This window comes from Mesoplodon densirostris, chromosome 3 (genome assembly GCF_025265405.1).
Source record: "Mesoplodon densirostris isolate mMesDen1 chromosome 3, mMesDen1 primary haplotype, whole genome shotgun sequence".
Lineage (NCBI taxonomy): Eukaryota > Metazoa > Chordata > Mammalia > Artiodactyla > Ziphiidae > Mesoplodon > Mesoplodon densirostris.
Window position 1 is genome coordinate 9,088,364 of NC_082663.1, and position 15,353 is coordinate 9,103,716.

At 49.3% G+C, this 15,353-nt stretch overlaps 1 pseudogene; it reads left to right on the forward strand.

Annotated features, from left to right (window-relative positions):
- Nucleotides 1–300: 300 nt before the first annotated feature.
- The window catches only part of LOC132486706 (ferritin heavy chain-like), a 61,493-nt pseudogene continuing 46,440 nt past the window's right edge, over nucleotides 301–15,353 (forward strand).

Here is a 15,353-nt window from a genome sequence, read left to right on the forward strand (position 1 = left end):
AAGAATTTATTGGTTCCTGTACTTGAAACAACCAGCAGGTGTCAGCTTCAGAAGTGGCTGGATCGGGTCATTCAGGAAAAGTCACCTAGAACCTTCCTTTCTCCATCTCTTGACTTGGTTGGAGATTTTGGCAAGCTCAGGGGACCTGCCCATCCAGGCTGATCACAGCAGCGGGGAGGTGGGCCTTCTGCATGTCCAGAGCTGGGTCCCACTCAACCCTTGGACCCACACAGGAACAGGGGGCCTCCCAAGGAAATTGGGGTGCAGAGAGGGATACAGACAGGCAAAAATAACAGAAACATGCGACCCCGAGGTCCTCTGCCTCTCTGCCGCTATGTCCCTCCTGATGGCAGCTCTTTCCTCCGTGAGTGACAGCACAGAGTGTGGTTATTTTTTTTTTTGCGGTACGCGGGCCTCTCACTGTTGGGGCCTCTCCCATTGCGGAGCACAGGCTCTGGACGCGCAGGCTCAGCGGCCATGGCTCACAGACCCAGCCGCTCCGCGGCATGTGGGATCTTCCCGGACCGAGGCACGAACCTGCGTCCCCTGCATCGGCAGGTGGACTCTCAACCACTGCGCCACCAGGGAAGCCCCAGAGTGTGGTTTTGAGTGCTCAGTCGGGCGGGATTCAGCTGAATGATCCAGCTGTGAAGAGGCGACATTCTGGATGTGCTGTCTGTTGCTGACTTTGGGGGTCCACCAGGGAAGGCCCCCTCCCTGCCTGATGCCCTGATTCTGGGGTCCAGGGCTGTCCACTCTGATGACAATTTAATGATCTGCCTGGCCTCTCAGAGAGTAAATCCACATGGTCGGCACTGACTACTCAAATGTTAAATTGACTAAGTGACTGGCTTGGGGGATACAATCATCGGAGAGAAAAGTTATTGTGCAGAAGAAAATGCATCTTTTCACTTTTCAAGGGATCTTCCTCGGGGGCCGGGAGAGCATCCTGGAACCAATGCCGATGGCTTCGGACATCGCGGCTGCCGCAGGTCTTAGGCCTGCTGAGCTCAGGAGATAAACCGAGGATTATGTCTGGGGGATGAGGACTTCGGCGCCCTGGGTCACCTGGCCGGAAGTAGGCTCTAAATTGGGGGTGGTGGTGGGGGATGGAATGAAGCAAACAGAATGGAGTCAGAGGGGTACTTTTTTCTATTTAGGGGACATCTCAGCAGATCTCAGCTGCTGGACAGCCAGCCCCAGGCATTTCCCATGTCAGGGGCGGGGGCCAGTGCTACCCAGTAACCCCTCTGCTGAGAGACAGGGAACAGGCGGTGAAGAAATGACAGGAGAAGACGAGGAGAAGGTGAGAGAAAGGAGGAGGAAGTGGGTGGGGAGAAGATGCAAATAATACAATTTAATCCTCTGAGATGCTGCCTGGAGGCCAGACACCATCCTAAATGCTTCATAGGCACCAGGATATAGGAGCTCCTGACAGGCCCATGATGTAGGAGCCATGATTTCCCCCTTTTTACAGATGCGGAGTCTGCAGCACAGGGGGAGTTTGTGGCCTTTCTGACTGTATGGTTGTCCCCCCTTATCCGCCGGGGTAAGTTCCAAGACTCCCAGTGGATGCCTGAACCTGTGGACAATCCCAAATCCTATAGGTACTAAGTTTTTTCCTATACATATGTATCTATGATAGAGTTTAATTTGTAAATGAGGCACAGTAAGAGATTAACAACAACAAGTAATAATAAAATAGAACAATTAAAATAATATGCTATAGTGAAAGTTATGTGAATATGGTTTTTCTTTCTCTCCCTCTCTCTCAAAATACCTTATCATCCAGATTTAATGCTTTTTCCATATTAACTAAGCATTTATGATGCACCGTGGCTGTAACTTTTGTAGCTTGAGATTCCACAGCAAAACTAGCAGGAATTTTTTTTTTCCTTCACAGTTTCACAGATGGAAGATACGCTCTTATCATAGATCTCAGCAACCTCAGAATATATTTTTTCTTTCCTAATTAAGTCAAGAACTTTCACCTCTTCACTTAAAGGAGGCACTTTATGGCATCTCTTTGGCATATCCAAATGGCAGCCTCACTACCCTCGTACTCTGGGGCCATTATGAAGTAAAATAAGGGCTACTTTGAACACAAGCACTGCGATACCACGACAGTTGATCTGATAACTGAGACGGCTACTAAGTGACTGACAGGCAGGACACAGTGGACAAAGGGGCACTTCATGTTCCGGGCAGGACAGAGTGGCATGGCTCGAGATTTCAACATGCTACTCAGACTGGTTCACAGTTTAAAACTTATGAATTGCTTATTTCTGGAATTTTCCATGTAATGTTTTTGGACTGTGGTTGACCACAGGTAACTGAAACTATGAGAAGTGAAACCTCGGATAAGGGGGAACTAACTCTGTTTATGAACGTTCACTGACACAGAGTTGAAAAGCCACATGGAGTGGAGTGGAGTTTGGATGTCTGTCCACAGTATTTGCTAAGTATGTTCTATGATTCTGGAATCCACTTATCCCAGGGCTGCAAGGCCGAGTGGACCTCTAGAATGCTCACAGCCTAACGAGGGGAAACACAGATGCAAATTATTGCAGTGCAGTGGGATGCTGCTGTTGTCTAGGTGCAGACACGGAAATATTGGGAGGAAGCAAAGGGCCTGGAATTTCCCTGCAGGTGCCCACACCTTTGAGGAGGTCCGAGTGCAGGGGCTGAGTATCTACGGGAGTGGGTGACGGACCCCGATTAGACGGGGAAGGTCTCTCCATGCCAATGTGAGGTGTGCGACCCTGTCCCCTGGCATGGCAGCCATGGAAAGCTTTCAGGATGGGAATGCGCTAGTTAGGACTTTTCAGTTGCAAAGGACAGAAACCAAATTCAAACGAGTTTAGGTGGGAAAAGGAACAGGGGGGGGTGTGGCTCTAATGTCCTCAGGACTAGAAGGGGGCTTTGGCGTGGAGCCAGGAACCCCTGTTCGCTTCGACTCTGATCTAGGCTTCTCTGTGCCTGACGCACTTCCTTCCACTGCAGGTGGGCATTCTCCATGTGGCAGGGAACCTCTGTAGGGCAGGGCACCACGAGGCAGGTGTATCCGTGTGGTTGGGTGCCATGAGACAGGTACAGTCAGCCCTCTGTATACATGGGTTCTGCATCCACCAAACTTGGATCAAAAACATTTTTTAAATTATTTTTAAATTAATTAATTAATTTGGTTTTGGCCATGCTGCGCAGCTTGCGGGATCTTAGCTCCCCGACCAGGGATTGAACCCTGGCCCCCAGCAGTGAAAGCACCGAGTCCTAACCACTGGACCGCCAGGAAATTCCCCAAAAATATTTTTTTTAAATTCCAGAAAGTTCCAAAAAGCAAAACTTGAATTTGCTGTGCACTGGCAACTATTTATCAATTCATAGCATGTACATTGTATTAAGTGTTATAAGTAATCTAGAGGGGATTTAAAGTATAAAGGAAGATGTGTGTAGGTTACATGCAAATACTACATCACTTTATACAAAGGACTTGAGCATCCCCTGATGTCGGTATCTGCGGTGGGTCCTGGCACCAGTCCCCTGCGGATACTGAGCGATGACTGTACCTCCGCGTGGCAGGCAGCTGTAAGGGAGTATCCTGGTGCAGTCGTACTCACTGACGTCATTCCAATTTAGAAATCCCTCAAGAACAGAGAGAGACTGTTTCCAAGCTTCAGTATGAAAAGCCCCCGGGAAGAACTGGTCTGATTTCAATCACATGACCAACATTGGACCAATTCTTGTGGCCAGAGGCACAGAGTACTTTACAGAGGCAGATATGAGTCATGTGATTACCATGTAACTTGGGTCATGTGACACGTGAAGGGAGGGAAGTGAGTCTGCCATGATTGGCCACCCTCTCCCACAGGAGGAGACCTTTGCTGAAGGAAAAGGAGAAGATGCTGGCGGACAGACAACAGATGTTCTCGGCAGGGAGGGCCTGAATCGGATTGGTTTTAGAGATTATTGGGCACGTGGCCATGGGAGGCGGAGCCTGCTGCTCTGAGAGCCTGGATGTGGGCTCGTCAGGAGAAATGTCTTTCAGCTTGGTTAAACACAAGAGCACCTGCCCCATCTCTCTATAAGAATAACAACCCGGGCTTCCCTGGTGGCTCAGTGGTTGAGAATCTGCCTGCTAATGCAGGGGACGTGGGTTCGAGCCCTGGTCTGGGAGGATCCCACATGCCACGGAGCAACTAGGCCCATGAGCCACAACTACTGAGCCTGAGCGTCTGGAGCCTGTGCTCCGCAACAAGAGAGGCTGCGATAGTGAGAGGCCTGCGCACCGCAATGAAGAGCGGCCCCCGCTTGCCACAACTAGAGAAAGCCCTCACACAGAAACAAAGACCCAACACAGCCATAAATAAATAGATAAATAAAATTAAAAAGAATAACAACCCAAGCCAAGCTGTAGGATGTTATTTGAAATTCAAAATAGATTCTCAGGAAGATAAATAAACCAAGTGCCCACTGTTGTGCTTCCCAGCCACTCCCCTTCCCTAGGGAGCCAGGCAGCCACACTGTCCTGCTAGGAAGGAAAAGGCAGGAACTTGAATGGGGACGAGATTTTGTGTTGGTGAGAAGGGACCATCCCAGAGGTGTTTAGACCCATGCTTCTCTCACTGTAATGAGCCCAGAAATCCCCTGGGGATCACGTTAAAATGCAGATTCTGATCCAGGAGGTCTGGGGCAGGGCCCGAGATCCTGCTTCTCCAACGAGCTCCCAGGTGATGGTGATGCTCTTGCTCCCACACCCCACTTAGAGCTGTGAGGACCAAAAGCGTAGACTGTTCGGGACAGGATGAGAATTGGATGAAGCTGTGAGTGGGCTGTCATGGAAACCACCAAGTCGGCCAGCTGGTGGTTCATCTCAGACAGGCAGAGTTGAGGTGCTGCGGCCATGCGGATGGACTGACCTTCTCTGCCTGCACCAGTCTGAGCTCCCTGGGCCACTCAGACCCGCTCCTGGACAGACGGAGAACTTGGGAGAGCCAGCAGGGAAGGAAGATGAGAGCCGCGGGGGGAGCCCCCTGTCTAGCCACAAGTCAGGACACCCCAGAGCCTCTTCCCAACAGCATGAAGGTGAGCCTTGGTTCGGAAGAGATGGAGGCGGAGAGGAGGGAGGGCTTTACCAGCCCCAGGGAGGCTGTGTTCATTTCCCACGGCTGCTGAACCAAGTACCACAAACTGAGTGGCTCATGACAACAGATACATGTTCTCTCACTGTTCGGGAGGCCAGAAATCTGAAATAAAGTGTCCGAGGGCCGATCTCTCTCCAGAGGCTCTGGGGGAGAGCCTGTCCTTGCCTGCTCCAGCTTCAGGTGGCCCCCTGCTTCCTGTTGGCCTGGCCCTCTGCCACCTGCCATCTGCCATGGCCAGGCCCCCAGCTGGTGACCCTCTTTCATCCTTGACACTCACAACACCCTTCCTGTCCTGTGTCTGAAAATGGGCAACCACTGTTGGAAATGGGGTGAAGGCAGGCATTGGACAAAGGGAACATGATGACTAGGAACCTGCTTTTTGACAGAACCACTATTTTTTTGTGTGAAGATTTTGATTTTATTATTTGATTTTATTATTTTATTTTATGGAGGTATAGTTGATTTACAATATTATATGTTTCAGGTGTACAACATAGTGATTCACAATTTTTAAAAGTTATACTCCATTTATAGTTATTATAAAATATTGGCTATATTCCCAGTGCTGTGCAATATATACAGAATACAATATAATACAATATATCCTTATAGCTTATTTATTTGATACATAATAGTTTGTACCTCTTAATCCCCTACCCCATCTTGCCCTCCCCACTGGTAACCACTAGTTTGTTCTCTATATCTGTGAGTCTGCTTCTTTTTGTTATATTCATTAGTTTGTTGTATTCTGTAGATTCCACATGTAAGTGATACCATACAGTGTTTGTCTTTCTCTGTCTGTTTCATGTCACTATGCATAATACCTCCCCAAGTCCATCCATGTTGTTTCAAATGGTGACATTTCCTTTTTTTCATGGCTGAGTAATATTCCATTGCATATCTGTATACCACATCTTCTTTATCCATTCATCTATTGATGAACACATAGGTTGCTTCCATATCTTGGAAATTGTAAATAATGCTGCTATGACTATTCGGGTGCATGTATCTTTTCAAATTAGCGTTTTTGTTTTCTTCAGATAAATACCTGGGAGTGAAATTGCTGGATCATATGGTAGTTCTGTTTTTAGTTTTTTGAGCACCCTCCATACTGTTTTCCACAGTGGCTGCACCAGTTACTTTCCCACCAACGGTGTAGGAGTGTTTCCTTTCTCTACATCCTCACCAGCATTAGTTATCTGTGGTCTTTTTGATGATGGATATTCTGACAGGTGTGAATGATGTCCCATTGTGGTTTTGATTTGCATTCCCCTGATGATTAGCAATGCTGAGCGTCTTTTCATGTGCCTGTTGGCCATCTGTATGTATCCTTTGGAAGAATATCTATTTAGTTCTTTTGCCTATCCTTTAATCAGGTTGGGTTATTTTTATGTTGAATTGTAAGAGCTATTTATATATTTTGGATTTTAACCACTTATGGGTCATTTCGTTCGCAAGTATTTTCTCCCATTCAGTAGGTCTGACAGAAGCACTTCTGAGCAGCTCCAGGCTCTCCCCCTTGCTGCTGTCCTTGCTTGAACCTGTGCTGGGACTGTCTTGGAACCATGTGACAATGCGCACGAGGAAGCCAGGAATGTCACGTGGTGGCCACAGTGTGGATTTACCTCCTAAAATGGAACTGAGTTTGGTCACCACCTCAATCACCTGACTTGGTTCTGATGGACTTTTGGCTGTTTCCAAAAATCAACTCCAGACTGGGAAGGTGAAGGCTTTCCTTTAAGAAGACATGTAGACAGCAGTCACATTCCTCTGATCGCTCACCTCAGGGCTACCGCTTCTGACTTATCAGCTTTGTCCTGCAGCAGCCTGTGGCTTAGAAATAGAGGAAATTGCATTTCCTTTTGGTTAATGCCTTTCTTTTATTTTATGGTCTCACCACGAGGCTGAAAGTAGCCCATCTTGAGAGAGGCAAAGGAAGTTTTATCCCCGGGCATGGGCTAAATTCCTGGTTCTTCTTCCAGCAGGAATGATCCAAAATTTCCTACCGAGCTTTCCCTCCACTGTGTTTCTTGAGTCGCCACACCTGCAGGTGCCCAGTTATTAGATCTTTTTCATCAAAGAGCCGGTGAAAAATGCACCTTGTTTCTGTCCTATTTTTGTATTTTACTAATCCCTACTTCTGCTCTCTTCTTTCTCCATTGTTGAGTTTTGTTTGGTTTTGTACCTGAATTAAATGTAAGAGGAGAGGGACATTTTGTACATTGCCTGAAATCATAATAAATGAAAAAAAAATAAATGGTCTTTACTGAGGTCATCCAATGATGGGAAGAAGACATTTGGATGGCAGCCCAGCACGGGCTCCTAGGACTTTTTGTATTAAGTAACTGTGGCGTCCCATGTCCTGCCCCTGTTCTCTCTAGACCTCATTTCCCCATCAGCAAATGAAGGCTTTAGGTTGGAGCAAACCGTCTCAAACTTGAACATGTACTTGACTCACCTGGGCCTGGTTAAAATGCAGATTCTGATCCATAGGTCCTGGGCGGGGCCTGAGATTCTGAAGGTCTAACCAGCTCCCAGGGGATAACCATGCAAGGACCACACTTTGCTCCAAGCCCTGGAACTTGCCCACTATGCAGACTCTCAGGCACACCCCAACCTCCTGACTCAGAACTTGCATTTTCCCCAGATCCCTGGACCATCTGAATGCACATGAGAACGAGGGGCACTGTGCTTCATCACAGAGTGGGGAGCTGGCTGAAAATCCTGGGGTCCTGATTTAATTGGTGGGAGTGGCCTGGTCATCAGGAACTGTCCCAGCTCCCAGGTGACTCTGATGCAAAGCACGGCTTGAGGACCACTGGATTGGAAAGTCCTTAGGTTCCAACCACGATGCCATCGATTTTATTCAGGTGATCCTGCTGAGCCACATGAGGCCAGGAAAGGCACCTGAGCAGCACAGAAGTGTCCATGGGCTGCTGCTCCTGAATTGTCCCGGCTCCCTCAAAACGGGACCTGGCTGATAGCCGATAAAGGGCCGACCCTTGGCAGCATGATGAGATACACACGCACTCAAACTCCCCCGTTTCCTCTGTCCGTGCTTCCCTTCAGCCTTCAGGGGTCCAGGAACCCCTACGCTGTGCTCTAGCCCGGCCTCAGGAAACCCCCCAGAAGGAAAGGCTCTCACATCATCTATTTATTTACACCAGAGTGAAAGTAAGTCAGTCGTTTTCTCTCCTCTGGGGCATCCGCATTTTATTGTCTCTAATTACAGAATGAAGGAGGGCAGACTCGAGCAAGTGGGCTCTGGAATCCAGGTGGGAGTCACAGCTCGGATGATGACGAGTTAAGTGGTCCTGAGTATGTCACATCACCCCAGCGAGAGTCAGTGTCCTTATAAATAATGCCAACCTCATGGCTTTGAGGAGGAGGGACTGAGCGGATAGTCGGTCCTCAGGAATATCTGCTTCCTTCAGTCCCCATCAGTGCTTTAGACTCGTTCTGGCTTCAAAGCACCAGAAGCGGGTGTCCTGGCAGGAAACAAGGTTTGCTGAAGCCATTTTTCTGAGAGAGGAACAAGGGCTTGATTGATTCCCAGCAGCAAACACATTAATCATGGGAATGAACTTTGAGGATGGGAGTGTCTTAATTCAGAAGGCTGGCTTCAACCTATAGCATCTTTTTTTTTTTTTTGGAAGAGTTTAATTTCTGGTGTTATAACCACGGTTTCCAAGCAAAACCTTTGCGGGTCCACAGTGAATGCTTTCCTTACTATGTTATAGAGCTACTGAGTGAGATGAGTCTGGAAACTTTGAGGGCAGTGGTACTCAACCCGGGTGATGTGGGTTTGTCTGGAGACATTTTTGGTTGCCTCACTGGAAGGAGAAGCAGTCCTGGCATCTGGTGGCTGGAGGCAGGGATGCTGTAAGGCACAGGACAGCCCCACCACGAGGAACTACCCAGTCCAAAAGGTCGACAGTGCTGAGAACCCTACTTTAGACCCAGGCAAGGTGCTTATATTTGTTTGTTTACATCTGCTCTTGTAGCCATTCAATCAGGAATTATTCAATCAGGATGGATCTCTGAGACTCCACAGGCCCGTGAAAGCCTAACAGAGGTGTACGGGGATGTCGACTGACCACGTGGGGGGGCCCCAGCAATGCCCTGGGTGACCAACAGCTCGTGCTCTCAGGCAGTGGTCTTCAGAAAGGGTGCACACACCCTAGAGGCTGGGCAACAGTCATGGTATAGAAGGAAAATATTAGAACTTTCCTTGACTAGGGTTCGAACAAGCTCTAGGCTCTCCCACCCCCTCCTGCCCAGTGCTGTCCCCCTAAGCGTTCAAGAGAAGGAGACCAGCTCAGAGGAGCTCCAGGAGGTCTTGTTGGCGGGGGAAGTGAGGTGCAGGACAGGGCCTGTGGGGCTCCCGCTGAGTAAGCACTGGGTGGGAGGAGCAGCAGAGTGTGTCCTTTCCAGGATGCCCAGGAAACTGGGATGGCAGGTGACTCCAGAGATAGAGGAGGGGCTTGGAAACAAGTCACAGGTAGACAGGAAGTGGAGGTGAATCTGCACTCAGAGTATGTGTGCGACAGAGAGAGGGAGAGAGGGAGAGAGAAAGAGAATGATGCCTCCATCATGACAGCCCCTGCCTGTCAGTCCAGCCCTGCAGGTCAGGAGATGGTCTTGCATCCTTCTCCAGGCCGGCGTTCTCCCCTCTTTGTCTAAGCAGATCGGTGAAGGTTGATTTTTTTTTTTTTTTGGTACGAGGGCCTCTCACTGTTGTGGCCTCTCCCGTTGCGGAGCACAGGCTCCGGACGCGCAGGCTCAGCGGCCATGGTTCACCGGCCCAGCCGCTCCGCGGCATGTGGGATCTTCCCGGACCGGGGCACAAACCCAAGTCCCCTGCATCGGCAGGCGGACTCTCAACCACTGCGCCACCAGGGAAGCCCGAAGGTTGATTTTTTTAACTGATGCCCCTGTCTTGAAGACACACCCACTGGAAGGTTGCTAGATAAGAGTACAGGACATGCAGTCAAATTTGAATTCTAGATAAACGATATTATGCTTAATATAAGTATATCTCAAATACTGTATGGGGCATACACAAAAGTTATTCATTGTTGATCTGAAATGCCCATTTAACAGGGCGTCCTGTATTTCTAGCTGCTAAATCTCCTCCACCTGCCTTACCCACAAGGCTTCCCCGCCAGGCTGCCAAAGCCCCAGACACGCAAACAAAGCAAGAGGGAAGACTGGTGCCTGGACGAGCGGCTGGTGGCTGGGCCGCCTCCGGGGGCCCTGGCATAGCAACGGTGTCAGATGTGCCCATGAAGCCGCAGGCGCGGGGGTGGCCTGTGGTCTGGTGGGAACCACGGCATCTGTTTAGTTGAATGCTGGAAGGCGCTTCCTATTTCCCTTCCAGTTTTCCAGTCTCTGTCGAGTGGGAAACATGACTTAATCCTGAAAAGGACAAGCCTGGAACACAAACGATCTGATCTCCAGCTGCAGAAAAAAGCACATGATGGTGATGACACAGGTGTCTAATCACTGACCCACAATTCTGAAATCCAAAAAGCCCTAAAAAGGCGTTTTTGGTGAGTTTGGAGACACAACCCGTATTTGGAGGCAAAACTGATCGGAACCAGTGTGGCGTCACGTTTAGCTTTTCTTTATCCCCCGTGGCGTGAATAGTGCCACTTGTTTATCGTCAGGCACGATCCCATCCCGCTGAGGGTGATAAATGAGATTCAGGGTACGCCCCATCGACCGAGGCCCCCCCAAAGCGAATGCTAAAAACCCCAAAGTACATGGTTGGATAAGGGATTGTACAACTGTAACAGCAGGTATATTCTGAGCATTCGGACTATGGGAGCAATGTGCTGACTGCTTTATACATCCTCTCTCATGTAATCCCTACCATCTACGAAATGGATACATTATTTTCATTTTTGGCAAAGTTTAAAAAAAAATTAAAGTATAATATCTGCACGAAAAGCACACACAGCAAGTGCACAGCTGGAAGAATTATCACAAAGTGAGCGCATGTCTGTAAAACCACTGCTCAGCTACATCCATCACCTGCCCCCCAGAGTCCTCCCATACCCCATCCTGCTTATAACCCAACAAAGGTGACAGCTATCCATCCATCATCAAAAATTCATTTGCCAAGTTAAAAAAAATGCTGTTATTTATCGAGCAATTACTATGAGCCAGGGACTATACTTACACTAGTTCTCACATTGATTCTATCAGAGTTAGAGTAACTCCGATAATTTCATTTTACAAGTGAAAAGAAACCAGAGCTCAGGGCTTCCCTGGTGGCACAGTGGTTGAGAGCCCGCCTGCCGATGTAACAGACACGGGTTCGTGCCTTGGTCTGGGAAGATCCCACATGCCGTGGAGCGGCTGGTTCCGTGAGCCATGGCCGCTGAGCCTGCGCGTCCGGAGCCTGTGCTCCGCAAAGGGAGAGGCCACAATGGTGAGAGGCCTGCGTACCGCAAAATAAATAAATAAATAAATAAATAAAAAGAAACCGGAGCTCAGACATGTTTGTCCCTAAATAATTGTGCTGGTAGTTAATAGAGATGGGGTACATTTTTCTTAATTAAACTTTCCGTGGAGCATAATATTTTTACAGAAAATGTATGTCTTTAAAAAAGTCCATATCTTGTGAATTCAGCTCAATGAATTTCACAAACTGACCACACCCTTGCAACCAGCACCGAGATGGAGAAACAGAACATCATCAGAAACAGAAATAGCTCCCCCAGTCCCACGGGCCCCTGGTGCCCCCACCAAGGGTAACCACTCTCCTGACCCTGACATCTTTGCCTGGCTTTGAACTGTATGTAAATGGAATGAAACTGTATGTTCTCTGTGGCGTCTGAGTTTTCCTGCTGACATTAAGTTCATCAGGTCTCTCTGTATTGCTGTGTGGGGCTGGTGTGTACTGCTTTTTACTGCTGAGAATTCCATGGATTGAGGAACCACCATTTAGTCACCCACCCCCACTGGTGGTTACTGGGGACATTGTCAAGTCTTGGCAATTAGCAATAGTGCTGCTGTCTAAACCCCGGCACCTGTGTTTGGTGAACACACGCACACATTTCTGTTCAGCATGATCTTGGAGTGGGTTTGGGAATCACAGAGTGAGTCTGTATTTAGCCTTTTAAAAACTTTCAAAACAGTTTTCCAGGGCTTCCCTGGTGGCGCAGTGGTTGAGAGTCCGCCTGCCGATGCAGGGGACGTGGGTTCGTGCCCCGGTCCGGGAAGATCCCACATGCCGTGGAGCGGCTGGGCCCGTGAGCCATGGCCGCTGAGCCTGCGCGTCCAGAGCCTGTGCTCCGCAATGGGAGAGGCCACAGCAGTGAGAGGCCCGTGTACTGCAAAAACAAACAAACAAACAAAAAAATAGTTTTCCAAAATGGTACCAAGTATACCTTTATACCCCCCATTTTACCGTTACCTATATTACACCCCCTTAACGCAAACTCAATATGTTAAGGTACAGGTTTTAACAGAAATAATTCACATGGGGTGTTTGGGGTTGCACTGTGTTCCCTCCGCCCTGCTGCCCAATTCATATGTTGAAATCCTAACCCCCAGTACCTCAGTGTGACGTAATCAGTAGGGTCGCTGCAGATATAATTAGTGAATCTGAGTTCACACTGGATAGACTGGGCCTTAATGCAATACGGCTGGTGTCCTTATACAAAGTGGAAACTTGGACACAGATACACAGGCCATGAGAAGTTTGGGGTGATGCATCCACAAGCCAAGGAATGCCAAAGATCGCCAACAAGCCCCCTGAAGCCAGAAGAGAGGCCTGGAACAGATTCTCAGGAGGAATCAACACTGCCGACACCTTGATCTTGGCCTTGTAGCCTCAAGAACTGTGAGACACTAAATTTCTGTTGTTTCAGCCACTCAGTCTATAGTACTTTATTACTGCAGCCCTAGCAAACTAGTACATGGAGTGATTAGTCCCTTTTAGAAAGATGCCTGTTTGGTAAAGAATGCTCATCACAGCATCCTCGAGGTAGCCTGATTAGCTATTGTGCTTACAATATGCTTTGCCTTTTAATTTGATTCAGGAAGCCATGGAATGCATAATTTGTTATATTTCTGAATGCTTTCTGAAGTGAACATAAAACATGACTAGGATGATAATGGAAAGCGAGCTGATTCTGGTCAGCAAGCCTCGATACACGTGGCCTGGGCTGATAAATGGGCACCCACTCACTGGGTCAGGCTCTAGGAATAGCAGATGAGTGTGTCTGGCCTTTCAGGGTGTTCATCTACCAGGCCGCCTTCTCCCTCTCACCCCTCGGCACAGACCCCTTGGAGGATGGCCATCTTCAAGGGCGATTAGGCCTCTGCTGGTAGCCGTGTTTTCCCTTAGCAGAGAGCTTGTCTGCCCTGAAGTCTCCCAGCAACCCGACCCCCGGGGGTTTTCTCTGGAAGCTTGAGAGGAGGAGGGGGTCTCTTCCCTGGGGTCTGAGCTCACATCCTCCAGCTGGAAGCACAGGCTTGGGATGCTCTCTTCCTCAGAGCGCATGGCCCAGAACTGGGCTAAAAATAGTGCAATTTCTTAAAATCACGCAACGCTGTGATTACAGAGTATGTTAGTTTCCTGTGGCTGCCGTAACAAAGTGCCACAATCTGGGGGTCTTAAAACAGCAGACATTTTTTTCTGACACAGTTCTGGAGGTGAGAAGTCCCAAACTGACAGAGACACACTCCCTCTGCAGTCTCCTGGGAAGGATCCTCCCTTCCCTCTGCGAATCCTGGTGGCTGCCAGCAATCGCTGGTGCTCCTTGATTTAAGCCACATCGCTCCAATCTCTGCTCTTGTTCTCACAAGGCCTTCTCCTCTGTGCGTGTGTCTCTGTGTCCGAATTTTTCTTCTTTTCAGAAGGACACCACCCTCACCCAGGATGACATCAACTAACTGGACCCCATCTGCAAAGACCCTATTTCCAAATAAGGTCCCATTCAAGGTTCCGAGTAGGCCTGAATTTGGGGAGACACCATTCAACCCTGTACACAGAATACTCCCTGCTTTAAAGTAAACTTTTTGCTCAATTAAATGTGCTTTTTATTTTTTTTTGGCCAAGCCACACAGCTTGCAGAATCTTTCAGTTCCCTGACCAGGGGTTGAACCCGGGCCACAGTGAAAGCACCAAGGGAATTCCCGATATCTGCTACATTTAGGAATCTCTTGCTCCAGTGCCTTGAACTTGGACAGTTTAGAAATTCAGAGAACATTTGCGTATCAGAGTGACCACTGTCTGCTAGTGGCTTTACATCATGTAAGTCTATTTCTCACTCATGTGAAGTTCAGAACGAATGGCCCTGATGAACAGGTGGTGTCCGCCTGAGCAGGATTTGGGGACCCCAGGTCCTTCCGTTTCCACTTCGGTTCCAAGGTCCCCTTGCTTGTCTGCTTCCAGCCGCAGAGGGAAGGGCATGGGGACATGGGGGCTGTTACACGGGGCCAGGCCTGGGCGTGTTGCCCACCACGTCCCTGCCCATCCTGCGGGCACAGGCCACACGGAGGAGCACAGGAAGCCGGGAAGTGTCACGTGGCCATGGGCTGTGAGGAAGAGGGGAGGGCAGGGGAGGGCAGGGGAGGACCACGGCTGGACTGGCACCTCAGGGTGGCTCCTGAGGGCGGGTCCTCCCAGGCGGAAGTTTCCTTCCGCTTCTTCCCTTTGTTCTTCTCTCCATTTTGTGAAGCACCGGCTGGTCTCTAGTCAGAGTTCGAGTCTCCCTACTCTGTAGTACTAGCCCCTCGGACACCAAGATGCAAACAGCAAAGGAGCACCTCCCTTGTAAAGGGGGCTCTGGATGGATCAAGCCCTAAAGGAACATGTTCTGGACACGGCCTGAGTGACTCTGGACAGCCCAGACCGGCAGGCACCTGTGGGCCTGGAGATGATCTTCATGTGCTTCATGGTAACTCTGCCACCAGTGCTCACTGGGAGCTCCAGCACCCTGCGCCTCTGGAATTTCAGGGAGAAGCCGGTGTGAGGGAGCCGGGGCTCAGGTCACCCAGACAGAGTGCTCGGGACCACACCTGGGCAGGGCTGCTGTGAGTAAACTCACACTCACTTGCCTTGCTGGTGGACTTCAAACTGCCACGCAAGGCCAAGTTGAAACCAGCCCTTAAAAATGGAACAAAATAGGGGCTTCCCTGGTGGCGCAGTGGTTGAGAGTACGCCTGCCGATGCAGGGGACACGGGTTCGTGCCCCG